This window comes from Sebastes umbrosus, chromosome 16 (genome assembly GCF_015220745.1).
Source record: "Sebastes umbrosus isolate fSebUmb1 chromosome 16, fSebUmb1.pri, whole genome shotgun sequence".
Classification (NCBI taxonomy): domain Eukaryota; kingdom Metazoa; phylum Chordata; class Actinopteri; order Perciformes; family Sebastidae; genus Sebastes; species Sebastes umbrosus.
The window spans coordinates 8,090,241-8,117,867 of record NC_051284.1 but is presented as its reverse complement, the minus strand read 5'-3'; the positions used below and the strand labels follow the sequence as shown (position 1 = coordinate 8,117,867).

At 39.8% G+C, this 27,627-nt stretch overlaps 1 long non-coding RNA gene across 3 annotated transcripts in view; it reads right to left on the bottom strand.

Moving 5' to 3' along the window:
* The window catches only part of LOC119474808, a 408,694-nt gene extending 404,351 nt beyond the window's left edge, over positions 1-4,343 (bottom strand). For all 3 annotated transcript variants that reach the window (XR_005203668.1, XR_005203667.1, XR_005203669.1), the window contains exons 1-2: positions 4,066-4,343; positions 939-1,035 (exon numbers count right to left, since the gene is read on the bottom strand). This is a non-coding gene — a long non-coding RNA (uncharacterized LOC119474808). The remainder of the gene's footprint in view (positions 1-938; positions 1,036-4,065) is intronic.
* Between the last annotated feature and the right edge of the window lie 23,284 nt (positions 4,344-27,627).

Here is a 27,627-nt window from a genome sequence, read left to right as displayed (position 1 = left end):
CACACACACAAACACCTGTCAAAGAGTCGCACCTCGACACCTACGAACTCGCGCGCCCAGCTGCACAAATAGTGCCAAAATTGCGTTCGTTCACAGCCAATAATATGAGCTGTCAAAAAAAAAAACAGGCAGACATGCATGTGTACACACACACGCACGCACGCACGCACGCACGCACGCACGCACGCACGCACGCACGCACGCCCACACACTCGCACACACACACACACACACACACACACACACACACACACACACACACACACACACACACACACACACACACACACACACACACACACACCACACACACACACACACACACACACACACACACACACACACACACACACACACACACACACACACACACACACACACACACACACTCTCTCTCTCTCTCTCTCTCTCTCTCTCTCAAACCAAAATTCATGGACCATTTCACAGTATCTGGCTTTCATCAAGGAGGAGTGCCTGTGTGTGCTAGAATGGTATATCTGAGGAAATTAGTTGTCCAGCCATGACAATCTGGCCATCTGTCTCCCACAGCAGAAACAGAAATAAATAAATCAAATAATAGGAGAGAGAGAGAATAGACGGAGAAACAAGAGAAGGGCTGCAGCGATTAGGAAGAAAAAAAATGTGAGAGACATTAGGCGGAGAAAATAGAAAATTAAATAGTAAGCCAACCGTATAAGTACTCAGGAAAACAAAAGGGAATGCAGGGCAAGAGACTACAGAGACTAACAACACAGTACATCATTTTAGACACGGTCCATGATTGTGTACAACACTGTTCATGCCAGGGGCCATCAGAGTTCAAAGGATTAAAAAAAATAAACATTGGCAGTTTCTGCCTGAGGCGAATACAGCACATTGGTGGATTTACACGTATTGCTCTAACAGTGATAAGAGCAGTAAAAGAAAAACTCATTTACCTGCATCCATGAAGCTGCTCACAGGTTGACAGATGACTGAAGGTCTGGCAGTAGGGTCATAAATCTCCAAGCTTAAAGTTCTATTGGAGAGGTGGCTCTGTGAAAAAGGATACATATTTATTCACCAAGCTAGCAAACACGAGATATGACCATTATTGTGTGGTTTCACATGTATTCGGTAATTTTACAATACCTATACGGTAGCATGTCCTCGGTTTGTCTCCAGCTTTGACAAAAACTGTTGTTAGCCAATGCTTAACAGTAGCTTAACACAGGGGTTCTCAACCTTTTTGGGGCCAAGGATCAAAATTTTCCAAGGGTCCCCTCATAATCGTAACACCGATTAAGCGCTTGAAGCAAAGACATAAGTTAACTATTAAAAACAGCAATTTCTATACAATTCTAACGGCTTTTGTAGAGTAAATTTTTTGAGTTGTCAAAGACAAAAAACATTTTCACAGCAGACATTATGACAAAAAACACAGTGTGATTATTTACAGTGATGATGGCTGTATTTTGTGTTCACTTAAAGGACCCTGGTTTTGTGTTAGTTGCATACTGGGACACTAATGGTACATGTCCACAGCCTCCGTCCGCACGCTTCCCATTCATCATCTATGTTAGCAGTCGTGCAATGCATTCTGGTAGTGTGGCGGTGTGATTCTAGAGATGGGTGGGCGTCACGTTGGCCACTCCTCCTTTGCTTAAAGTTGAGATGTAGGCTACTTTATGCAAATCAGGGGCATTCGGCACGACTCACCACCTCTGGAAACTCCCGAGAAGTTGTTGATACAGAACAGGGGTCGGCAACCTTTATTATCAAAAGAGACATTTTAGTCAAAATAAAAAAAACAAAATCTGTCTGGAGCCGCAAAACATTTAAGCATTGTGATGAAGTTAACACAGTTTATAATCTAAGTATGTAGTATGTAAGTCTAATGCAGTGAGGGCCAAAGTGCAAATGTACTACGGAGTATAAGGGTCACATTGAGGGAAAAACAATCTGAGATTTCCAGAGTAAAGTCATAATATTACGAGCAAAAAGTTGTAATATTACGAGAATAAAGTCATAACTTTACGAGAAAAAAAAGAAGATAACTCGTAAAATTACTACTTTATAATATTGACTTTATTCTCATAATACTACAATTTTTTCTCTTAAACTTATGACTTTATTCTCATAATATTACAACTTTTTTTGTCATGAAGTTTTGACTTTTTTCCGTTATATTACGACTTTATTCTCGAAATCTCATATTTATATATTTTTCCTCAATGTGGCCCTAATACGCCGTCGTTCTGTCGTACCATAGACCTACAACAATGATAAATAAAAATGAAAATGTAAACAAGAAACAGTTATTCATTTTCATTTTTAAAAATCCACAGGGAGCCACTGGAGAGGGCTTAAAGAGCCGCAGGTTTCAAACCCCTAATATAGAATAAAGACAGATTTAGCAATTGCATGGCTTATTTCTTGCATAAAATGTTTCAGAAACACAATTTTTTTTTGTAAAATAAGAGAAGAAACAAGCCGCCATGTTGGTTCCAGTTTAAAACCTTGGAGCAGCTGCAAACTAAAGCGTTCGTCCATTTAGATGCCTCGTGCCTTGTTTCTAGTGGCAGCCCATCAAGCGTCCAATGCTGGGACTCAATAAAAAATGCCCCTGTGAACATGTACCATTAAGGAAAGCCATAATAGTCAGTTATAACACCTCTCTTTTTCCTTCTATGACCAATCACAATGTCCAGTGAAATAAATATAGCCCCTGGAGCCCTTACATTTGTGGTGCTAGCAAATAAAGTACATAAATATGTTTTGGGGGCTGCTACTGTGTTTTACAGGACTTGTATCAGCCTACATGGTAGTGATGGAGAAAGTCCCATTGCTATGACAACATAGCCAGTAGCTGCACACATAAAGTCCTTTCACCTGTGTCAGCATTGTTTAGCAGTGAGCTCCCCTGAGCTGTACTGATCCTTCACCAAAATGGAGTCTTTAGTTCCCTTGAGGTCTAGTTTAAAAACCCAACTTCACACCTGAAGCCACAGAGGTGTACTGTACAAACCAAACGGCCTCAGCACACAGTGTGCTTTCTTTGATACGGAGGAGAAGAGCCACCCAAAGAGAAAATTCCCATCCTTATTTTCATAATTTCTTTTAAAAAAAAGGTGCATGATTACTTTCTTTGCATTTCAAATATACATTTGCTCCTATACTCCTGTGTGATAATCTGTTAAACTGCATGGCTTTTAACTCTAGCATACAGCCATGAAACATTTATCCAGCTCTCTCTATAGCAAAAGAGAGTTCTAATCTCGGTGGGACTGGTTAAATCAAGGTTAAAGCAAGTAAACCAACATCAGTGCAGTTGTGCTTTAGGGTGGATTTTCCTTTTCACAGCCTCAGAGGTCCCAAGAGCTCATCTGGAACCCAGTTGATCACCCCTGTAGCAGTCACAGAGGTGCGACTGGCTCCCCCGAGAACCAAAATGGAGCCAACAAACCATTTCTGTGGAAAACACTATTCAGTGGCTCAGAAACTACAGCTTTTGTTCCCTTTACTTCAAATTGGATACATCTTGAAAAGGGATTCCTCTGCAGCATTTCTGATAAACCATGAGTTATTATTCATTGCATATTAAACTGCAGGAGGAAAGCACTGCAGGCCTTTTAGCTGCACAAATGTGTTAATGTCTCATTAAGTCCATGTTCTTGCATACATACCAATAAACCTGGGAATATTGAAAGGGCAAATACTTTTATAATGAACCTACAGAAATAAGCTTTAGTTTCAAAATTACCTCCAGAACAGCAGAGTCAAAAAGTTTTTTGATGAACAGTTTGTACTCTTCAATGCAGTAGACTGAAGTAGTCTCATCAAGAAATACAGCTACTCTTGGACCAAACTCATGACCTATTCCAAACTCTGACACATCAAACCACACTCAATAAACTTACAGTAAAATTAAACTGGTAACTTGTGTCATATTAAAACTTCTCATGTTTGTTTTGTGCAACTTTTAAAGCCCATTAAAACCATTAAAATGCATTTAATGCAAGTTTATTCAGCCAATTCTGAAAAGGCTGACTTGAAAAATAACAGAGGATCCAAATGCAGACTCACATACAGTAGGCAGTGCAGGTTGAATTACAGCCACGTTCCTTTAAGGGTAATATGAACAGGCAACTTGAAGGCAGTCCAAACAGGCAAACAAATCCCACAGGGCCGGGGAAGGAAGCAAAGTAAGTTCCAAACACAGGTAGGCCACAGGCAGGTTCACATATCAGGGACAGGATACAAGCAGAAATGTCTGGAACCACATGGAAAGGACGCAACTGGCAAACAAAAGTAGTAGGTGATTATTTAGGTGTTTATATACAGGGGCTAAATGAGGAAATGAGGCCTAGGTGTGCATGGAGGAGCAGAGTCAGGTGACTGGCAGGGGCGGGAAACTCAAGAGAGGCGACTGGTGGACAGATGAGGAATAGCAGGGTCTTCTTCTTCTTCTTCTGTTTGGGTTTTACCAGCATTTGGCAACCAACATATTTGGTGCATTGCCGCCAACTTCTGCTTCAGAGTGTGGATTCAGAGATTAAATCCTACCCAATAATCCTGTTTCTCTGATCAAATCCAATTCTACAACTTCATCCACTTGACATGTTCATTAATGTTTTTATATTGAGAGTATGAATTCCAGCCTTCCTGAGGTCTTTCTGCATACCTTTATTGTTCAAAGTTATTACACTCCATGACATAAACCAGTTGTCTCCTATTATCTTAAGTGTGCCATTTAAATTGGAATGACCAAGTCTTATTCTGTTGAAAACGACCTCTTCTTTTCTTGACCGGCCTATTTTTCTAAATGTTGAATTTACTTTATTATTTAAATTGTACAGAAACCTCCCCCTTATTTCAGTGAGATTTCATTTGGATTTGACAGCTGCAAACTCAACACAGTGGCAGGCAACAAAATAACAAAATACATTGTGACTGCCTTCCAGAATGACACATAATAGCGTTTCTTGATTTAAAGTTTCAATTTCAAAGATCTTTGTTTTGTTGTCTTTTGTGGCGCCTATGGCAATAAGTGACAATTAAGAATGTGTTTTTGGATCTCGATCTCACTTCCCAGATATCATCGCTAGTGATTTTGCCCAGAAACAGGCCAGATCTACCTGGGCAAAATTCGGATTTGGAGTTTTTTAATGTTATTTTTAAATTTTTAGAGGGCGACCAGTGCCCCCCAGAAAGTGGCGCCCTAGGCGTCCGCCTATATGGCCTATGCCTTAAGCCAGCCCTGGCTCTTGCCACTCTTCTACTTCTTTACTCCAAACTATTACCGTGACCTCTGATTTGCTTAGCGCCTCCCTTCAGACCTATACATGTGCAGGAACTCACATAAAACAGAATTGACATACCTTGTTGAATAAGTCTGGAATGTAGTCGTAACACATTGAATAAAATATCCTGACGGCTGGGATTGAAGGATCTCAGGCTCTTGAGAGCTGAAACAGAACCGGAGCGGATTAAAGCGTTTCCTGGTTTATTCTCTTCTCCCCAATGCAGAGCCAAGAGTATACTGCCAACATCTCCGCCGACTAAACTCCCAGATAATTTGATGTACGCTTTTTATCCCAACAGCTTTTCTTTGGGAACTGAAAAAGAAGCCCCAGTTGTGTGATATTCAGGGTCTTTTGAATCATATATTGATACATACTGGGAGTAGTGCTCTACATGAACTGAAAAAAGCTTTTAACAAGATCTACTTTCCCTCTCTCTGATTTGTTGTTCCAGCAAGTACATATCAGTCAGCGGTGTTAAGTGTGTCCATGGCTCAGCCTCTGGAGGAACTAATGTTGGACTCAGCTTGATATTAATAACCCCCCAAGTCTTCTGCATGTCTTTTGCCAGCCCACCCACAGCTTGCTTTTTGTCCTCTGTCTTGTTCCCAGCACTCCTGCAATACCACTTTAGAGGAGTGTTGTTCTTCATGTCCACTGGGGTTAGCCCAGTAGTTGGCCATTAACTGCTTTCTTCTGATATCTGACAGCATCTCTCCCTCCAGAACTCTCAGGGCTGCAATGGGGGTTGACTTTTCCGCTCCACAACTCTGCCTTTAGAGCTTGTGCTTGTATCTAATTAAGCTTGTATAACAGAGTTTTTCAGGCTGAACCATAGACTACACTACCGTAACCAAGCACAGACCAAATCGTTGTTACATAAATAGTGTTTTAGCACCTTATGATATTGATCATTTTCTAAAACTTTTCCACAATTTTAATAATATGATCATTGAACTTTCATCCTTTCCAATGCTCTTCTACACATCAGCAAACTCATGTCCCTGTCTTCTGGTGAAAACTACTGTGTGTGTTTTCTCAACTGAAAATTGAAATCCCCAATTGACCCTTTGCTAAGCCCCACCCTCCCTGGTTGCCATTGTTAGGCCTGTCAAGCTTTCGCACCTGGCATGCCAATATAGCGTTTTCAACGACATCAGTATAGCAAATTTCTGGAATACAATCTACATCAAAGTAGACAGAAAAGACAACAATATGCATTTGAGAGCTACATTCACAGTAATGTGAATGAAGAGGACATTACAATAGAGTCAACATTTTATAATTCCCAATAATTTATCAGTTATAGGTCCAGGTCCAGATAGGATGGCTTGTCTGGATTGTGGTCCGCGTATTTGTGATCTTTGCCCTATAGCATTCATTATCTAATATAAAACTAAATTATCCCGCTTCTAGTTGTGTGGAAGTTTCACCACGAAAAGCCAGTCTAAGTGAACCACCATCATCTGGCGATTGAGACCGACAATGAAATAAAAAAAACGTTTTTGCATTAGAGTCTTTAGAGCACCACCATATAGTTGTTGGACCCTTGTCGGAGCTGGCCGATGCTACGCTATGATTGGTCAGTCTGCGTTTGAGAGGCGAGACTTAGCAAAGGGTCAGTTGTATGCCGACTGTTCAACCTTTTTACCTGCTTCCTGAATCCTCCCATTAATGTGCAAGATATCCCTTTACCTTTTCCACATAGTGCCACATCATCTCCAAAAAAGAGATCTGACAATATCTGGGTGCACCTGAGAATAAAAAGTCAATGATCATTAATGAAAAGATTAATGGACTTATTATACTCTCTTGTGGGGTCCCATTTTCCACTACAAATCCACTTGATATTTCATTTCCAGTCCTTACTTGAATAGATCTATCTAGCATAAAGTAATGTATCTAGTTCCATCCCTCCTACACCTATCATCTTTAACTTTATCAGAAGTTCCTCCATCCACATCATATTATAAGCTTTTTCAACATAAAAAATACTGCTATTGACTCTATTAATCTGTAATTTTCTGACCTCAAATTCTAAACAAATCATGAGATCCAGAGTTCCTCTTTCTTTCCTAAACCTACTTTGATAGTTTGCTATTAATCCTCTCTTTTCTATAAAATATGTCAACCATTATCTCTATGATCTTACACACGTGTGATGTATGGGCCTTTAATTATGTGGCTTAGATGGATCCTTCCCTGGCTTCCTTATAGAATTATTTTAGCCTGCTTCCATGCTGCTTTCCTTCCTCCCACACCTTGTTATAACGTTTTCTCAAAGCTCCATCTTTGAGATGTCTCAGCATGATGCAACATATTGGATCTTCAGCTGAAGACATACTGATTTACATATTTAATTTCTTCTAAACTGAATGGAAAATTGATTGGTTGATCCTCCATAACCATTTCTGAACAAAGGCTTGCACCATCATTTCAGATTTACCAATGTCTGGACTTGCTACTTCTCTTTCTGACTCTAAAACTGGGTACTACCATTCCCTTCTGTCACCCTTCACCCTCTTAATCATAGTCCACACTTCTCCTGTTGAAGTTGTTCTTGGCTTGTTTTTAGTGTTTAGTGTGCGCACAAATATAAGTCTTCCCTTTTGTGTGTGTGTGTTTGTATTACCTGAATGCTGCCAGTAGTGATTATGATTGCTAATCAACTGCAACAATCAATACTGACATGGCAAACCCATAGACTACACAAATACACTCACAGTACAGCACTATGGTATTTGAGTTAACTGCACACGTTCGTTCACATCAGTTAAACAGCCTCACACATGCCTCCATTAGCTCATCCAGCTGGCACAGACAAATACTCACCTGTCTCCTTAGATCACAGTAGTGTAGTTTTCATTATATTATTATCATAATTGCTGATATCTGCTGTACTATAGTTTGTCTTAAAGGGGTACTCCATCAATTTGATATATATATACATATATATATATATATATATGTATATATATATATATTTTTATTATTATTTTTTTTTTTTTGCCGTTGTTGGGGAGTACAGTTCTACTGCATAAGTCAAAAAGGGAGCTGCATGAAGTCTGAAAATTGCGGAAATTGCAACGTTGGTTGAGGCTGAAGATATATATATATATATATATATATATATATATATATATAACTGTTCTGAATCTTACAATGTTATAACAGTCCAATGAAATTAAAAATAAATTGGTGTAGCATTGTTTTAAGAAGTGGACGTTGTCACCATGACGTCACCTATTGGCGTCGAGTTCGGCACTTTGGCCTTCGTCATCTTGGGGGTTTTTTTAACCAGAAGTGAAACGAGAGGTTGGAGTTAAATGCAACCGAAACGCTGAATAAGACATTTTTAAGGCGACCAAAATGTTACAATTAACTTTCATGAACTGAAAACACACTGTGAAAGGGTTTAAGTTGTAAGACGAAAAGGCGGACAATGGTAGCGACCTATCAATCACAAGGTAGCCATGTCCTAAAACATCCCTTGCTTTATGGTCTATTTGACTCTAAATGGGACCATAATTTACTAAATGAACATCATGTTGTATTGAAGAAGACTTGAAACTGGCGATTGAGACCATAAACTCATTTTTACAATGTTTACTGAGGTGATAAATCAAATGAGAAGTAGGGTCATTTTGTCATAGACTTCTCACAATCAGACTTCTTTTTGCAACCAGAGGAGTCGCCCCCTGCTGGCTTTTAGAAAGAATGCAGGTTTAAGGGACTTCTGCATTGGCTTCACTTTTCAGACCCGGAAGTTGCCCACTGCTTTTAACAGATGTGGCCAAGCATCCCACTGCCTGCCATTATGTTCTGCTGATTTTTTTTCTCTCCATTTGGTCTTGGTTGACATTTGTAAACTTTGCATATAGCAAGTAAGGAGCCATTATATTTGGCAAAAATCTTTACCTGCTTCTAACAATTCTGATGTAGTTGAGCACGGCGACATATTTCTGGAAAGAAGCTGTTTAGTGGGCGTATATTAATGGACAGGGACTTTCTGCCTGAGCAGTTTTTGGAAGAGATTGAGTAGTGATCCGTCCTTCTCCCTGTCTTCATTCTGGGGTCATGCACTCATTTGATGGAGGTCAGCTGACAGCCCATATCCTGCTCAGCAGGGTGGACTATATGAGGAGCTCGTCCTTGGATCAGGGGCATATGGAAATACTGTACATAACGAACAGGGGAGGAAGCACACTAGGAAGAACACAAAGCAGGTCTTGATACACGATTAGGCAGCCAATGTCCACAAGAGAGGGAAAGAATCCCCCCCCCCCCAAAAAAATAATCAATTCCCTCTGGCTCTAATGAGCAGCATCACATATGTTTGATAGAGTATATCGTTGTTGGTAGTTCTCTCCATCCCCAATTTTTCTACCCTCAAACTCTCTCCCTCACACACTCACTCTCTGTCTTTCTTGATGATGAGTGATGGAGTAGACCAGTGCTGGTAACACTCTCCTGCTCTGTCACTCATTAGTGTCCCCTCCCTACTCTGCGTCTCGATTTCTCTCACGTTATGATAGATGGGTCAGGGCACAGTGGCTGCTTGCTAATCAATCTGCCTGCCAATACAACCTGGAACTGCTCGCAGCTGGGAGGTGAACACGGTGTGTTAGTGTGTGATGGGTATGGGGATGGAAACAAAGAAACTGTGTGGGTTTATGTGTAAAATCTTGAAGGGTGCACAGGAAGATTTCTGCTGTTGAATACAATTGACTGTTCGCTAAGCCCCAATCGCTGAAGTTACTTTCTGTGAAACTTTCTTTTCCAACACTCAGTGTTGCCATATTGGGTGATTTTCCACCCAATTGGGCATGTTTATTTTCATTGGCAGGTAAAAAAAAGTATCTGGTGGGATGTGATGGGCTACATTTTGTACTATTCGGGTGGTTTCCAACAAACCAAGTTAGGTATACATTCCCTTAAATCAGTATAATAGTATGGATTGACAGGCCACTTATTTCCAGCCCGTTCGCACAAAAAGGCGTATAGATGCAACAATAACGCGCAAGGCGTTAAGGGTGCCTTAGTACACCTTTCTTGATTTCTGCGTCTTTTGTCCACTATGTATCCTGTACTGACTGCAATGTAAACGCATCCGCATATAATTGCTATGGTAAGAGTAAATGATATAGTAAAAAAGAGAGAAAGACCACTTATGGTGGGCGGCTGGGGACTTGAATGGGCCCAACAAACACCAGACTTGTGTTTTGTTTTGTAAGTTATGTTAGTGATGTTTGTCACATGATGGTTGTCACGTGTTTTTTTGTTGAAGATTGTGACGTGTTTTCCATAGTTGTTTCCGTATACATGTTTCACCAAGTTTACTTACTTATTTAAGCCCAACCATGATGTTTTCTCTTACCATGAAACCATAAAGTCATGTTTACGATGTATACTGAGGTAATAAATCAAATGGCAGGGTCATTTTCTCATAGACTTTTATACCATCAAACTTATTTTTGCAACCAGAGTAGTCGCCCCCTGCTGGCTATTAGAAAGAATGCAAGTTTAAGGCACTTCCACGTTGGCTTCACTTTTCAGACCCAGAAGTTGCCCACTTTGATAGACGTGGATTTTGTTGGCTGAAATGAAAACTGTCGCTGACAGATCAACAAAACACCAGACTTTCAGAATCCAACAGTGGTTCAGAGTTTTGTTTTTCCTTAATGAGAATGTTCTTCAAAGGCTGAACAAGTTAGAAAGTATCTTCAAAGCTGCCAACACTGGATTGTTTACAACAAGAATATCCGTGTAGCCTAGTTTCAGAAAAACTGTGGAGAAATATATATATACAAATATACTATTGTGGCTTGATCAAAGCTGGTGCTGTTCAGAGGAAGAGGACCTTGAGGCTTTTACACCACTATATTTGTGTGACACCTGAAGTTACTTTGCTGAATAAGGTTTTGCATGAAAAATGATAAATGATAGCATGTCCTTAAGACTGAGTGTTTTGTTGATTCACCAAATCCTGTTTACCTTGATCCAAGGTAAGAAATAATATAGAAGCTCAATTTCGATGGCAGAAGATTGATGAGTTTCCCCACAATTTGAGACTACACAATGCACAAGGATATACTGCTATAAATCTACTTGACCTTCATCAGTCACCCGCCACCTAAATGTTACAGGAATATGTGAATAACTGGGGTTGTAGTGGGGACCTCCCATCACAGATGTTTGGATTGGACCCACAACACCGCTCAAGGACTTCCAAAAAAAAAACACGTCATTAACAGGTCTCCAAAAGTAATCATTATTATTTTAGATGTACAATTAGGCTTATCCCTTAGTGTCAGCATTGCTTTCTGTTTTCTAAAACCCTTTCTGATTACAACAGCAATGGACTTATGAGAAGACTGACACTTGCTGGTGACTTCAAACACCTTCAACATCCCGTATCAGCACTTTCAGGCATGTGCGACAGTCCAGAAATTGTACTGTGTTGGCAACCCAGTATATTAACCCTCTAAAGACCTAACATTCCACCTATATTCTGCTGACAAACAGCCAAGCAATCATGTTCCCAGCCTGATCTCAAAGCAATCCGTAAAATGACCACAGCGTGGTGGTGGCATGGAATGTGTTAAAATTGCATGTCGGCCCCACAGAAAAAATGCCAATGGAAAGTCAATTAGGATCTTTTGTTGTGGTGGACACACAAATTTCCAGGTTCAACAGAAATACATTTTGATCTGTGTGGAAGTGTGTGAAGTCGGCATAAGGACGTCGGGGTGTTGGATCGGTCAAATACGGGCCTTCACCCAGGAGTTCCCGTGTGAAACCAAAAGTCAACGTTGAGTTATTTTAAACTACGTAGGCTACGTAAAACGTTTCATGACAAATGTAGTTCTTTTAACCCAAACCATGATCTTTTCTAAACCCTACCCAAGTGATTTTGTTGCCGAAACCTAACCAAATAATTTTGTTGCCGAAATGTTAAATTGTTTCTGTGGTGGCGGCAGGTATTTACTAACCAAGAAGTTATTTTAACCCAAACCGTGATGTCTTTCTAACTCTAACCAAGTCATTTTGTGCCTAAACCTTAAACATAAAGGTGTCAGACAATGCCATCCTGTCAATAGGGTCTTTAAAGTAATAATGTCGAGAGATAATAAATAAATAAATAAATAAATAAATAAATAAATAAATAAATAAATAAATAAATAAATAAATAAATAAATATAATTTATTACAATATATTTTGTTGTTTAATTTGGAGGGTTTTGTCACTGTGTTGAGTTTCCAGATGTCAAATCTGAACCTATTTTACTACAATAAGTTAACTCCTCAGGAGTTCTTGGCGTCTATAACATGTACAGTATATGTGACTTTATAAAGGCAGGGGAGGGGTGGTGTCCAACTTCGAAAAGGAAACAAATCCTCTTTTGAGGATGACATGTTTTTTTTTGTCCTTCATTTTAAGGGTGCCTTTAAAAGCCTTTAACCTAACAAAAATGTGGAAACCAAATAAAAGGAGCATTGTCACTTCAGGGTCAAACTTCACCTTCTTGCCTTCATGATCGAATTACAAACAATACCTTTAGAACAACAAGATTTTCTGCTTTCCATCGGTGCATTTCTCTTTTTATTAGCTGTACAATTGCCAGAGATATCGAGGTGACACATGGTTCCAGAATCTCTCTCTCTCTCTCTCTATCTCTATCTGTCATTTATTAAAATACATGACAGCAATTAGCAGATTAAATCCTTTGGAGCTACCATGGAGGAAGAAGGAAATGCTGCATGGTGATTAACAATGGGAAGAATGCGGAGTGAGACGAGTGGATGAAAGGCAGTGAAGGAATAATAAGGCGAGGTGTCCTTCCTGGATGAACTTTCACTACATAGCTTCATGACCTCCTTTCCTGTAGATTTATGGGAGAGCTGTCCTGCACTCTTTCAGTGTCAGCTTCCATTCGCCATGATTTATTGGCATGAATAAATCAATTGGCTGCATGCATCTTCAAGAAGTGATAATAAAATAGGAATTCATCTAACAGGAACAGGCGAGAATAAATAGGAGGTAGAAGCAGATCATTCACATTTCACTCGGAGGTTCATCCATGAAGTAACTTCCTGGGTCCATGAAGGGGTAAAGCAGGGCCCGTCAATGGCATTTTCTCAGCATTTTCAGCACCACTTTGAAAAATCCATGGAGAGTGACGGTGAGGTCATGACCAAACATCTGCCTGCTTCCAGTTGAAGTGACACTTAATCACCACGAGAAAGTAAATCCCAGTAATTCAAAATGACACTCTATGGTAAGGGTACATGAATTATCATGATTACTTTGAATTCAACAGAATACACGTGCACTGCTGTGATTGGTCAGTGTCCCTTTAACTGCAGATTGAGCTATGAAGAAGACATGAACATCATTTATAGCTCATAAATTATGACGATTGAAGTAAATTAGTTGTTGCATTAATTAACCTACTGTTCGTGCATTGAGGCATACATGAGATACTGTTAATTAGTGTACATTGCAGATCGTTCTTGAAGTATTACATGAATGAATTCATGCATGAAGTCATGCTTCATGCCTGAACCAAATTAAGTGATTTTTCTGGCGAGCATGTGCACCTACAAACAACCAGCAAATCCTCCAGTGACCCTCCTGAAACCCCAAAAGTAGGGAGGATTTCAAAGCCAAAGCGGGGCGTCTGGGGGTTCCTCCCCCAGAAAAGTTTCAGAGACTTTGTTTCCTGCATTCTGGTGACTTTTAACGAATGAAAAGAACCAAATAACAAGTACACTGCTACAGCATTTTTTGTTAAATAGGTCTACTTTTAAATTTTACTTTAAATTTTCAGGAATGAAAACGGAATAATTCGCCCCTCTGGCATGAACTTGTCTGAATCCATGGTATAAACTAGGCTAATATTCATCAGTTTTAGTTCATTCATTCATTTTTTGCCTCTGCTTGAGTATTTCTTTCTCTTAGTATTCTCCATTCCTCTCTCCTTCTCTCACTCACTGAAGGTCCTTACAGACACAATGCAACAACGGCACCACTGCACTCTGAAACACGTTATTCCAATGGCCTGCACCACGCCGGCTTTGCAGTTAGGCTGCAGCTCAAACGCGAGCAGCTCTCCTCCGCCAGGGAAAAGACATTTGGTGTAGCTCTATTGCCGTCCAGGTGGAAACAGTAGGGTTTATACACGCTGTACAGTTCCAGAAACATGTTGAGATACACAAAAGAAGAAAAAAACGTTTGAAAAATTGACATAAATAGGGAGAAATGCAGGATAATTGTGAAACCGGGAGAGGGCAATGGAAAACGAGTCTCCTGGGAAAATCAAGTATGGTTCTGGCATCAAGGAGCCAATTATGTCACAACATAAGACATGTTTCCTAACAAAACATTTTCCAATGGGTCTTTAGCTTCAGTAGCCTTCCATAGATCAACACAGTGTACAATGAAATATTACCACAATGCACTAAAGTCAATGAACACAAGTCTGAACCAAGACCTGCAGCTCTTACCAAGGTGTCAAACCTCACTGATTTGAGAATGGTGACCTTTTTCAGTGGTAGAGCGGGTCGCCAACCGACTGGTTGGTGATTTGATTCCCGGCTCCTCCAGTCACATGCCGAAGTGTCCTTGAGCAAGATACTTAACCTCAAATTGCTCCTGAAGGCTGTACAATCGGTGTGTGAATGAGTATTTAGATTAGATCCTGATGGACAGGTTGGCACCTTGCATGGCAGCCTCTGCCATCAGTGTATGAATGTGTGTGTTAATGGGTGAATGCTGACATGTAGTGCAAAGCACTTTGAGTGGTCGGAAGACCAGAAAGGTGAGTTCATTTACCATTTACCATTTTTTCTCTTCTTTGCTTCTACTGTCTCTGTAACATGGCTGCAGTAACCGCACGAGGACCAACCAGGACAAAAAGATAAGATCACTCCGGTCCTCCGAAAGCTTCACTGGTTACCTGTTGCTTTCAAAACACAATTCAAAATCCTCCTTTTGGTTTACAAAGCACTTGCTGTTCGGGCTTCACAGTACATCTCAGACATGCTGTCAGTTTATAAGCCCAGCAAATCTCTCCGGTCACAATGTGGAAATCTCCTCCATGTGAGCACTTTCAAAGTCCGGTTAGATGGCTTTCAGTATTTATGCACCCAAAGAATGGAACAGTTTGCCTGCTGATCATACACTTGCTCTGACACTGTGTTCTTTTAACACCAAACTAAAGACCTTCCTTTTCACCTGAACATTTTCTTAAATGAACACACCGTATTTGTACAGTAAGCTTGTTGGTGTGTGTATGTATCACAGACTGTATATAAAGCTGGACGACATGACAGCTCCCCAAAGGTGAAGCCAAAACATCTCTGGTGACTGGCTGCAGTATAGGCCATAGAGCCCGTCCTCTTCGTCCATCTTTATATACAGTCTATGGGTATATTAAAAAATGTCATTGTTTTAAAAAAGTACACCATGCAAAAAAGCAGTGACCTGCTAAGTGTTTTCGAAAAAAATACTGAAGGAAAAACGTGTGACAGCGCTGCTAAATTCTGCCAACTGGTAATTAAAAAAACAAAAGAAAAGTCCTTCATCTGGCCCATTGTAGCAGTTGTGGCCCACAACAATGGCTCAAAGGGTTTAGACAATGAGCCTCTAAGGAGTTCCTGCTACCGAGGTCCATAATGGATATTACAGCAGAGGCAAACAGGATGAATTAACAATAGAAAAAGGCCAAAGGTTACATCACAGGAACAAATGCTTTGCAAAGTGTCTGAGACAGAATTTGTATGTGTTATGAATGGATGGTGCAGAGGGCCTGAGGGCAACTGCTGAGGTCAGCAAAGTGTTGCATCTAAAAGGTACATTTTTCACCTTGTATCCCATGTGGATTAGGATGTGTCTATGTGTGTGTGTGAGTGTGTGTGCGTGCGCACCAGTAACACTCTTCTCTCTTTCCCTCTCATTGGCTCTCTGATTGTGCATGTTGCTCCTGCACACAAATACATGAGGAGATATCTTATCTAATATGATATCTTGGGAAAAAGCTATTTCCTCATTTTTCGTGCAATCTCCTATGAATGTCCAGCAACCATTCGTTACATGCATACAGTCTTTCAGAATAAACTTCCATCTTCACAGGAAACAGCTTGGTTAAGTTTAGGAAAAGATTTGTTTTTGGGTTAAATAACTACAGAAGTGGCGTTACTGAAGTACCAAAGTAACCTGACAAATAAGTCAACGTTTGGTTAAAATAACTACGGAAGTGGCATTAGTTTAAGTACGGAAGTTACGTGACAAATAAGTAAACTTTGGGTTAAAATAAATTGCGGAATTGCGGTTACTTCAGTACCGAAGTAACGTGACAAATACTGTAAGTAAACATTGAGTTAAAATAACTACGGAAAGTAATTATTTGCTTAAGTACCGAAGTTAGGTGACAAATATAATCAATGTTTGGGTTTAAATAACTACGAAAGTGGCGTACTTTAGTACCGAAGTTACGTGACAAATAAGTCATCATTGACTTCTGGTTTCACACGGGACGACGAACGCCGCCTCCTGGGTGAAGTCTATTTTGTACCTATTAATAAATTGGTTTCATTCTTTGGAAGCCTCCTGAGGACATCATCCATCCATTATCTGTAACCCCTTATCCCATTTGTGGTCGCAGGGGGTGCTGGAAAGCGATCCAGCTGACATTGGGCGAAGGCGGGGTACACCCTGGACAGTTCACCAGACTATCACAGGCTGACACATAGAGACAGACAACCATTCACGCTCACATTCACACCTACGGGCAATTTAGAGTCAACAATGAACCTAACCTGCATGTTCTTTGGACTGTGGGAGGAAGCTGGTGAGAACCCGGACCTCCTGAGGACAGGTCTTGCAAATTAGCATGACAATACAATCACTAAATACAACCTATTATGGTGCTTCACTCTATGCAAAAATATCATTCCTCCAGTGGTTTTCTTGTTGAATAAAAACATATAAAAAAATTGTAACTAACTAAAATATACTAAGTATTAGGTTAACTAATAAGGATACATTTGATATCTTCAATTTGTACATATACATATGCATATACATATATAAAAATATGTGGCCTCTTTGAGATATAATTTTGCCTAATGGTGCTTTAAACCATCTTTAAAATACTGAATGGTGATTTTAGTTTATTCCAAAGTTAAAGTTTACTTGTTTTGTGGTGTTATTTATTTTGCCCTTTAAAGATAAAACATGGAGAGAAAGACAGAGAGATGAGAAAGAGAGAGGAAGCAACAGACAATAAGAGAGAGGAAGAAATGAGAAACGATAACAAGAAATGTTGAAAAACCAGCACAGCAGGGGAGGGAAATTAAGAAACGTTGAGTGAAAGAGAGGGAAAGCAGGAGGGAGGCATGCCGAGTCAAATTAAAGGGATTAGACAGCTCATTCCCCCTTAATTCCCTAATCACCTCCTCCCACACTGGATTGGGTTGGCCACGGCAATGTTTACATGACCCCATATTCCTGCTGAAGCCTAAAACAGGCATGGCCCACATTATGCTAAATCCCCTGTTTACCCCTAGCATATCCCTCCCAGACAAACACTCTGCAGCCTGCTGCATCAAGATCTGGGTCGACAGCCCCTGAACGGGGTTGCGGGCCATTTACTGATGGGGAGGAGGACCATGACTCCATTCTGATGAAGGAGCCGGGAAATAAATAACCGTGTGGCCATTGGCTTGAGTGGGTCAACACAGGTCTCTGCTTTGTGTCCTTGCTGCCAAACAGCTTTACCCGGCGCCGATATTGCTTTGCTTAGATGTGAAAGGTGAACACAGGCCACTGTAATAACTTCAAGGTTACCATAGCAAGACATAAAGACATCAATTCTCAACTGCAAAGCTTCTTGAACGTGACTGTCGACCTTTCACAAAAATGAAAATAAATAAATGGACTTCTGATAAGAAGTCCTGCACATTCTGACATGTGAATCTCTTGGGCCATATTTATCAGAAGAATTACACTGTAATTAAGTAATTTATCAATCATCCTATATTTTGAAATATAAGCGTAACATTTAAAGAATAGCCATTCAGAGATGAGGATTTGCCCTACATCTAACATATGTTACCGCCCTTTAAAGCAGGTGTTCCCACCTGGGGTCCGGTCCCGCTTAGGCGGCCACTAAGATCATGGGGGGAGCGCCGGTATTTGTCTGCTCTGAGGTTGTCATAATTCGATTTGCTCATGTATAACTAAAATAACACATTACTGGATCATTTATAGAAAAGTCTGTATATAAAACTATATAGAAATATATATTTCTTTGCTAATTAGTAGCAACATCTAACAAAGTATTCAGCTTCAATCCATTTGTTGGTGTTTAGCCTTTCAAAAACAATATTTTCATTGTGGTCAAAAACTTGCTCTCCCAGTTAACGCACACAAAGCGAGGCATGCACCTGTATTAACAGGGTGGTCTAGCAGCAATCTATCAACACCATAAATTACATATATTGAACCACAATAAGAAAAAAATCAATTTCGGCTCTAACACTATTAAAGTAAATTAATTAAGTTGTTTAAAAAAACATGATCATATCATGTATCTGCATTCCTTGGTAAATCCATCGAGACTTAATTTATTTGACAAAACTGACGAATTATGTTCATTAATGAAAGTTGATTTAATAAAAAAGACTAATTTAATACATGAAATAACTTTAAAATTGAGGATTTTGTTTGAGGATTTGCAATTTTTTTTGGGAGGGAGGGCTCAGATTTGCTTAGATACCAATTAAGAGGGCTTCAAGGAAAAACGGTTGGGAACCACTGTTTTTAAAGAAATCCTTGCATTTTACTTTTGAAAAAGTTCATTTATTTATGTGAAATCTTTAGTATGTAATTAACATGTGAAATCAACAATAATAAAAAAGATGTATGATACATAATGTGGATTAAATAATAGGAGATTGGCTGAAATGGAAACAAAAAGAAAACTAAAATGAGCAGAGAGGAAACATCAGAAAAATCCTAGAATTTAGTACACATTGACACATGCAGACAATGAAGCTGCATGGAAAGTGATTGAAAACAAAATCAAAGGCAGTTTTATTCTCGTTGGTTGCACTCCTATGGAATGCAAAAACATTTTTTTATAAGTTTAAGTTTAATATCTTATCAAATCAAATCAAAATCAAATGCAAATGACAGACTTAAAAACCCCAAACCTGAATTATACATATTGCTTCATCATGATTCTATTTTGTACTGTCACTCCAAAACATGTGGAGGTGTGTGGTAATCTCTATTTCTATACTGTCCTCGTACAGGTTGATTCACTCTCAACCAGTTAAAGACTATTTTTACATGCTTTCATTCTTAAGTGTACGAGTAGGAGTAAAAGTTTGTTTTCACTTCAATGAGGAAAGACAACACAAGTTAATGAGAATGCAGAAGCTTTTATTTGACAAAAACGGTTGGTGCGGAAATCCCAGTGAAAACATTGGATAATAATTTTTAAAATTCCATGAAATTATTGGATGATAAATCCAAGTTTGATAAGTATGGGCACAGGTATAATTATGTGATGTTCAGTGTTGTGTATATACTATAGACCACTTGCAGTGGTATAACAGTAACGTCCCTAAGATGTTTAATCACTTTAAATTAGTTATTTGTGCCTTTGGTGTGACCACAGAGCTGCAATAAAATGTTAAGACTGATGGTAAATCTTTAAGAGTACTAGGCAGGAGTCTACCCAGATCCCCACATGCTGAAACGTTGTAGTAAAAAACCTAGGTTGCAGGGTGGGAGTGATTTAAGTTGTTGGCAAAAAGATGAAAGTAATGAGCCCCACATGACAAGGAGTTGTACATTTTGAAGAGCCTGGATTGCAGGGTGAGATGGGAAATTGACTCAGTTGACAGGAGAAGTACGACGTCTAAACGAGCCCGGTGCCAGCGAGAAATAACTCTTTCAACTCGGTTGGGTGCCAGATTCAAAGACTTTAAGAACCCGCAGGGTGTGTGATGATAATGGAGTGGTTAGATCCCTCACCTCTGGGTCGTCCTCAAGGCTATAGGACAGAGCCCCATAGCTTCTTTCCATTCTGTCTCCTGCTCTACTTTCTTAAAAAAAATATATAATTATAAAATCTTGAAAGAACCTAGGGTTAAGTACTTTGGAACACTGAATGAATAAAAAAAAATGGTTGTAGAAGTAGAATAGTTAGCTTAAATAATCCCATCAATACTGCAACAACACCTGAATATCCAAACATATTCATGAAAAATGTACTTTCCCAGTGCTTGTGCACATACAATTTGGTATCTGGAGTACCTAGACTGTATATAAGACGTGGACGTAGTCACCGTGGACATCACCCAGTGGTTGTGGACTGCCGTTTTGAAGCCTTGAGTTCGGCATTTTGGCTGTCGCCATCTTGTTTTTTTTGCCAACCAGAAAGTGGCACTTGTGAGAGGGGTGGAGCAAAGAACAACCAATGCTGAATAAGACACTTTTAGGTGACCAAAATCTTACAAATAACTTTCATGAACTGAAAACCCACTGTGAAAGGGTTAAAGTGGTAAGAGGGAAAACCGGACAACTCCCAGCACGGCAACGCCGTGGTAGCAACCTGTCAATCCCAAAGGTGGCCCACGCCCTAAAGCATACCCTGCTTATGGTCTATTTGACTCTGTAATGGGACCATAATTTACAAAATGAACATCACAGCTGTATTGAAGAAGAAGACAAGTTTACAATGTTTACTGAGGTAATAAATCAAGTGAGAAGTAGGGCTCATTTTCTCATAGACTTCTATACAATCAGACTTCTTTTTGCAACCAAGGAGTCGCCCCCTGCTGGCTATTAGAAAAGAATGCAGGTTTAAGGACACTTCTGCATTGGCTTCTCTTTTCAGACTTGGAGGTTTGACCACTGTTATTAACCCCCCAACTGTAAAATAAAGGGGTTTTAAAGAGACAGGCGCTAAACAGAGCTTTGCAGACAGATGGTGAATACAGCTTGTAAACATGTTCTAGTAGAAACTCAAAAGACAAGTATGGACCTGAAAATGAGCATGATATGTCCCATTAAGCTGCAAAACACGGCACCTCTACATTTTAGGCATCCTTGAGTAAACAGCAGGTGATCACTGTTTGCATCTGAAGTCTCTCCATTACCTGGAAAGTGTGCCATGCTGTGAAAAAAAAAACTGCACACTCCTAAATATCTCAATGGTGATGCAGAGGTTGCTAGTTGCAGCTTTTTTTCTGAAGCACAAACCATGATGTTACATACAGTACATTTGGTTTTTACAAAGCTTCATTTGACAAATATGGAAGAGTTAGAAGGGAGGAGAAGATGTTGTGAGTCCTGAATATATGAAGATGGGCGCAAGTTCACTTACAAATGTAACCAATTTAAAGGAAATGTTTATGTCAGGTGTCGGCATAAAAGCATTGTCTGAGATCTGATACTGAACAATTTGGGGGTTTGATTACACTGGATGAATTATTGGCAAGTGCCTCATCTGTCAATGACTTTGAAGCACATATTCCATACTGCTTATGTGTCATGTTTGTTTGTTTATTAAGACCGCCTTTAGCTTTTGTATAGTATACATAAAAAGTCTAAGTATACTTGGCTTTATACTGCAAGTATACAGAAAAGTAATATTTTGGCTTATAGGCATAAGTCCATGGCAACCCTTACACACCAAAGAATACTTATTAATAATTCAATAATGTAATGGACTTTTAGAACAGGTTTTTAAGTTGAATGTCAGTATCTTCACTCTTGCTTTAAAACTGAGCCCGCAACAACCTAAAGATCGCAAGTTGTGTTAATGTGTTAAAAGAAATTAGTGGCGTTAAAACCTTATTACACAACGTTATTATCCCATCAACTTTGACTGCCCTAATATGTATAAAATATTATTGTTCATATTTATATTCATATATTCATATTTAGTTGTTCATTTAGCATTCAATTATTACACTGAAAAATAATTCAACTATTAAACAGCTCTTCTTTGAATCTGCGCCCCAGTCCTGCCACTCTGAGTCTTTAGCACACAAGCCTGACTTGCCATCAAATTCAATCAGCCAAGCAGAGGAGAGATCTCACTCTTGTATTTGAGGAAAAATACACTCTCAGCACCGCACACACGTTTTATTAGAGCGCCAGATATAATCCAAAATCTGGTCACAGACTATTTCCAAGACATCCAGATATGCTTCACAGCACTGGATTGCCTTGAAATTGGTTCGTGACAGGTCTGTCCCGGCAATCTTTTTATAGGTAATCACAACAATATCAGAATATTTCAGGAGATAGGAAGATGCTATGATGCAAATGCGCTGAGTAGATTCAGAGGTGAAGGTAAGATATCATAAGAGACGTTAAAGTTCACAGAGGGGTCAGTGTTTCGAGGAAAAAACGCGGCTGCGGCCTCAACAGTTAAGGCTGGTGTTTCCCGTCTGATGTGACAGTGAATCAGAGATAACTCTTTCACACATGTAGATAAGGGACATTAGTATTTTCTGTAGAAACTGTGTGGGAAGAGGCTCCCATGTTTTACCTCTGCACAGCATAAGAAAATATGTGTTCTGGAGTAATGGCCCTCAAGACACAACAGTAAGAGCTGCAATTAGATCAACAAGATCAACAAGAAGATCAGTTGCAGAGCAATAAAGAAACGCCAATATGTGTCAGCTGGGTTATTACAAGCAGGAACAGTAGGTGGGGTGGGTTAATGTAAAGTACAGAGAACAGATCAGTGGGAGGATAATGGAATATACTATAGATACAACCTCTACCATGTTATCATTAACCACTATATTTATCTAGTGGAAAGATGAACAACCTGTGCCCTCTTTGTTCACAAACAAAGCGTTGCTCATACTTCCTGTTTATTGACTGAGCTTTTTAAGTGAAAGTAAATAGACTAGATACTAGTGTATACCCACTACCAGTGTAGACCTGAAACTTGGACTAGGGTCACAATTTTTCAGAAGTCCATCTTAAATCTTAAAAAAGTTGCTTGCTGGAAGTGAGGTCAATTAAATTCTATACTATAATTAAAAACACAATTAACACGTCATGACCATAGACTTTATATACAGAAATGGACATAGGTCACCGTGAGGGTCACCCACTGGTTTGTGGACTGCCGTTTTTGAAGCATCGAGTTTGACATTTTGGCCATCGCCATCTTGTTTTTTTCGCAACCATAAGGGAAATGAGAGAGTGGAGCTACATCACTGTATTCTCATACAAAGGTTCGCATGATATCGAACGAAAAAGTAATTCCTTCCTTTTTCATTTGTTTTTTCTAACGAATGTCCAGCAACATGTGTCAATTTCCGCTCATTAAATGCATACAGTCCTTTTTCAAAATAAACTTCCGTCTTCACAGGAAACAATGTTCTTAGGTCTAAGCAAGAAAGCTACTTAGTTAGGCTTAGGAAAAAGTCAACTTGGTTAGGATTAGGCAACAAAACTACTTAGTTAGGTTTAGGAAAGATCAACTTGGTTAGGTTTAGGCAACAAAGGCCTCTTAGTTAGGTTTAGGAAAAGATCAAATTGGCTATGATAAGGCAACAAAACTACTTAGTTAAGCTTTGGAAAAGGTCATGGTTTGGCTTAAAATATCTCCGAAAGTTGGCTATTACTTACATGACAAATTAATCAACATTGACTTCTGTATCACATGGGGTCAAAAATGCCAGTCTCCTTGGCTCAGTCCGGTATTTTTTGACACACCCATCCCACCCTGACCTCCTTCATACGCGGAGCTATTTACATTTCCTGGTTCATGATTATGTTTAATTACACACAAATTGATTTTGTGGGATATACACAAATTACAGTGCATTACTTTTGCGTAGGTATAGCTACGAGGCAGTGTATGAGTAAGTAAGTAGGGTTAATTCTCTCATAGACTTCTATACAATCTGACTTCCTTTTGCAACCAGAGGAGTTATCCCATGCTTGCTATTCTACACTGGCCTCACTTTTCAGACCTGGAGGTTGCCCACTGATAATGACATGCGGTTTATTTACTAGCTTTTCTGGGGCTTTCAACATCTTCATCAGCAGATGGAGTGCAGATGGACTGTCATAACCATAAAATGGGGTTGAAAGCTTTGGGAAAAAGCCAGTAAATTGAGCTTGATTAAGATCAAGGCTTTTGATTTGACTTGGCCCCGGAAGTCAATACCAATACTGTCAAACCAACTTGTTGGCCAGAAGCATTCCCCATTGCACATTTAGTGTAGAAATGTATGCAGTGAAGGCAGTGTCAAATGTACACACACACAGGTGTCTTTCGTTAACACCCAGAGTACATCTTCATAACCGAGGGACTTCATGTGGCAGGGAAAGATAGAGCAAGTGTGTGATCAGAATAAAGATGATGTTATGTTGCTAGAAAGAGGGAGCCAAGCAGACGCCGAGAGAGAGAAAGTGAAAGAACCAGTGGCGTGATGAGAATATTAATTGCACAATACTGTGAGAACCTTAAAGTCCATTACTGCTGGAAAGCTGTCACTAAAACTATTAATGAGAGAGCGTGATGGAGAGAGAGAGGCTGAGGAAAGGAGAGGAAGTGTGCAGGTTGGGAACGGAGAAAGGAAGGGGGGTTATGTTCCTGATCTGTGGTGGTAATGTGATCTGGAGGAGAGAATTAAATCACAATTAAAACCAGATTAACAAAGAGCCAGACTGCCAAAACAGAAAAGAGGGAGACGGCGGGAGGAATGTAAGCAGGTAAGAGGAAGATTATAAATAAGATACGGAGGAGAAGAAATGTCAGAAGAGGAGAAGACATTGAGTATAAATAAGCCATAGTTGGGAAAAGAAAGCCAGACAACCAGGGAAACACAAATAAACCCTCACTCAGATGGAGCAGGTAATGTATGGCAGCTAAATGCTAATTGGAGTGAATGTGCCTGCTGTTAATGCTAATACGTTTGAGGTGGGGGCTAATGTTTGCTAATTACAAGGTGGTGAGGAAACGCTTGTTCCAAAGACAAGATACAGCAGCACAAGCTGGTTGAATAATGTTTAATGGATCTGGACAAAATCCATACCAGCTGTTTTTCCAATGTCTCCTGGTACTATAGAAAATGTGGAGATTTTTTTATGTCGATGCAACGCTGTCAGAATCTGACTCATTGTTTCATTGACCTGCAGATATATAGTATCTGGTGTTCTGAGATATAGAAGATTAGGTATATTGACCTTCAGGTGCTTCCGTTATACACACACATAGTGACTTGTGTTTCAGACTGAAAACAGCTCAACACACAACTACTGTATAAACTTCAATGCATAGTAGACAAAAAATTTGCGATAGAGTGTAGACGGCCGCGTGGGTTTAAATGGGAGGATGTCCGTCCTAGTGCCAGTCGCCGGGAAAAAATGGTGGCATTGTAGGCTTTCTGCAAACCACAGATACGTTGAATGTGGGATGTTTTTGCATTCTGTCAGAGCAAAGTGACGTATATTGAGCGGGCCATTATTCAAAGTTAACGTGGTATAATAACGAGTTTAACAAGGTGGTAAAGTCCACTAAGGGCAGGCAGGTCGGAGGGGTAGTGGATGGGTCAAAACAAACACAGGACTTTCACCTAGGAGGCTGCTGTTCGTAAACCTAGAATTTACGCTATTTACGTAATGTTGTTATTGTTGTTATGTAATTACGTTACGTTACATAAGAAAGTCTGCTAAAGGCGGTAGTTTTTGCAGTAGTTGTATGTCATTGATTTCAATATTTAATCACGATTAATCGCATGATTGTCCAGAGTTAATCACGATTAATCGCAAATTAATCACACATTTATTATGTGTTCAAAATGTACCCTTAAAGTGAGATTCATCAAGTTTATTTAATACTCTTATTCAACATGGTAGTGGGCCAATATGCTTGCTTAATGTAAATGTATGTATATATTATTATCGGAAATCAATTAACAACACAAAACAATGACAAATATTGTCCAGAAACCCTCACAGGTACTGCATTTAGCATACAAAATATGCTCAAATCATAACATGGCAAACTCAAGCCCAAACAGGCAACAACAGCTGTCAGTGTGTCAGTGTGCTGACTCTACTATGACTTGCCCCAAACTGTATGTGATTATCAGAGAGTGGGCATGTCTGTAAAGGGGAGACTCCTGGGGTACCCATAGAACCCATTTTCATTCACAGATCTTGAGGTCAGAGGTCAAAGGACCCCTTTTGGAAATGGCCATGCCAGTTTTTCCTTGCCAAAATTTTGTGACTGGGTTCATCTGTCCCTTCACATGGACATCAGACAACAGAGGAATGTGGCTGAAAACATGTCCAGTATAGACCAGATGTCTTCTAGTTTTCACCCGCTGGAGCAAGGCCAGTAGTAGCTCAAACCTGTCATCCACCATTGCTTATCCAGTATTAAGACTGAAAAATGCTTCTTCGGGCAGCATGCAGGCCAACGTGCACAGGAGGACGCTAGGAGACATCGAAAAAAGTCCACCATTCATTTGAGCTACTGCATGCCCCTATTGACCTATAAGTAAACTAAAGCCTTGGTGATCGGATAATCACAACACCGAAGCATCTGAGAAGCAGTGTGTGGGAAGTATCTTGGGTTCTGCATTACACAGTGGATTGCATTCAAATTACTTTGAACAAATTACACGTTAGTTTGAATTCCTTCGAACTTGAAATAAAAAAAAAAAAAGATAGACAGGAAGTTTCTCCTGAAACTAAAGGCCCTGACACACCAAGCCGACGGTCGAAAAACACTTTGATTTTTCACTCCGATTGGCGGTTCATCTTAAACGAATCAGTGCACGAGAAGAGAAACGGATGTGAGGAAAGCAAGCAAACGAGTAAAGTCAAGAGGGAAAAACACAGAAGGCTCTGGACATTTTTCATCTTCATCTCATTTTTATCATTTAAATACACGGATTATCTTCACAACTAACATGGCCATCTGGAATGAGAGCTAACTGGTGAGTGAGAGTGGTTGTGACAATGGTTGGCAAACACCGCTTTATTTCATGTACATATCATAACAACAGCTTGTATATCCACCGTCCTCGGTCCTTGCGGTTTCCCTTTTTTCAAATGACGAATACAGACTACCGCCACCCGCTGGTGTGCAGAGTTATTCCATCTCACACAGGCGCAGAAAGTACGTGGTAGTTGGCCGTCAGCTGTAGTCTTTGTGGTCGTGTTCGAGTGGCAACTTTCTGGCCAATACACAGGCGACGTGAGGCGATTCAATGGTCGGCCTGTCGCGTGTCAGGGCCTTAAAAGTCAACTCAAAAGAGTACATTGTCTGCCCCAGAAAGCATTTTT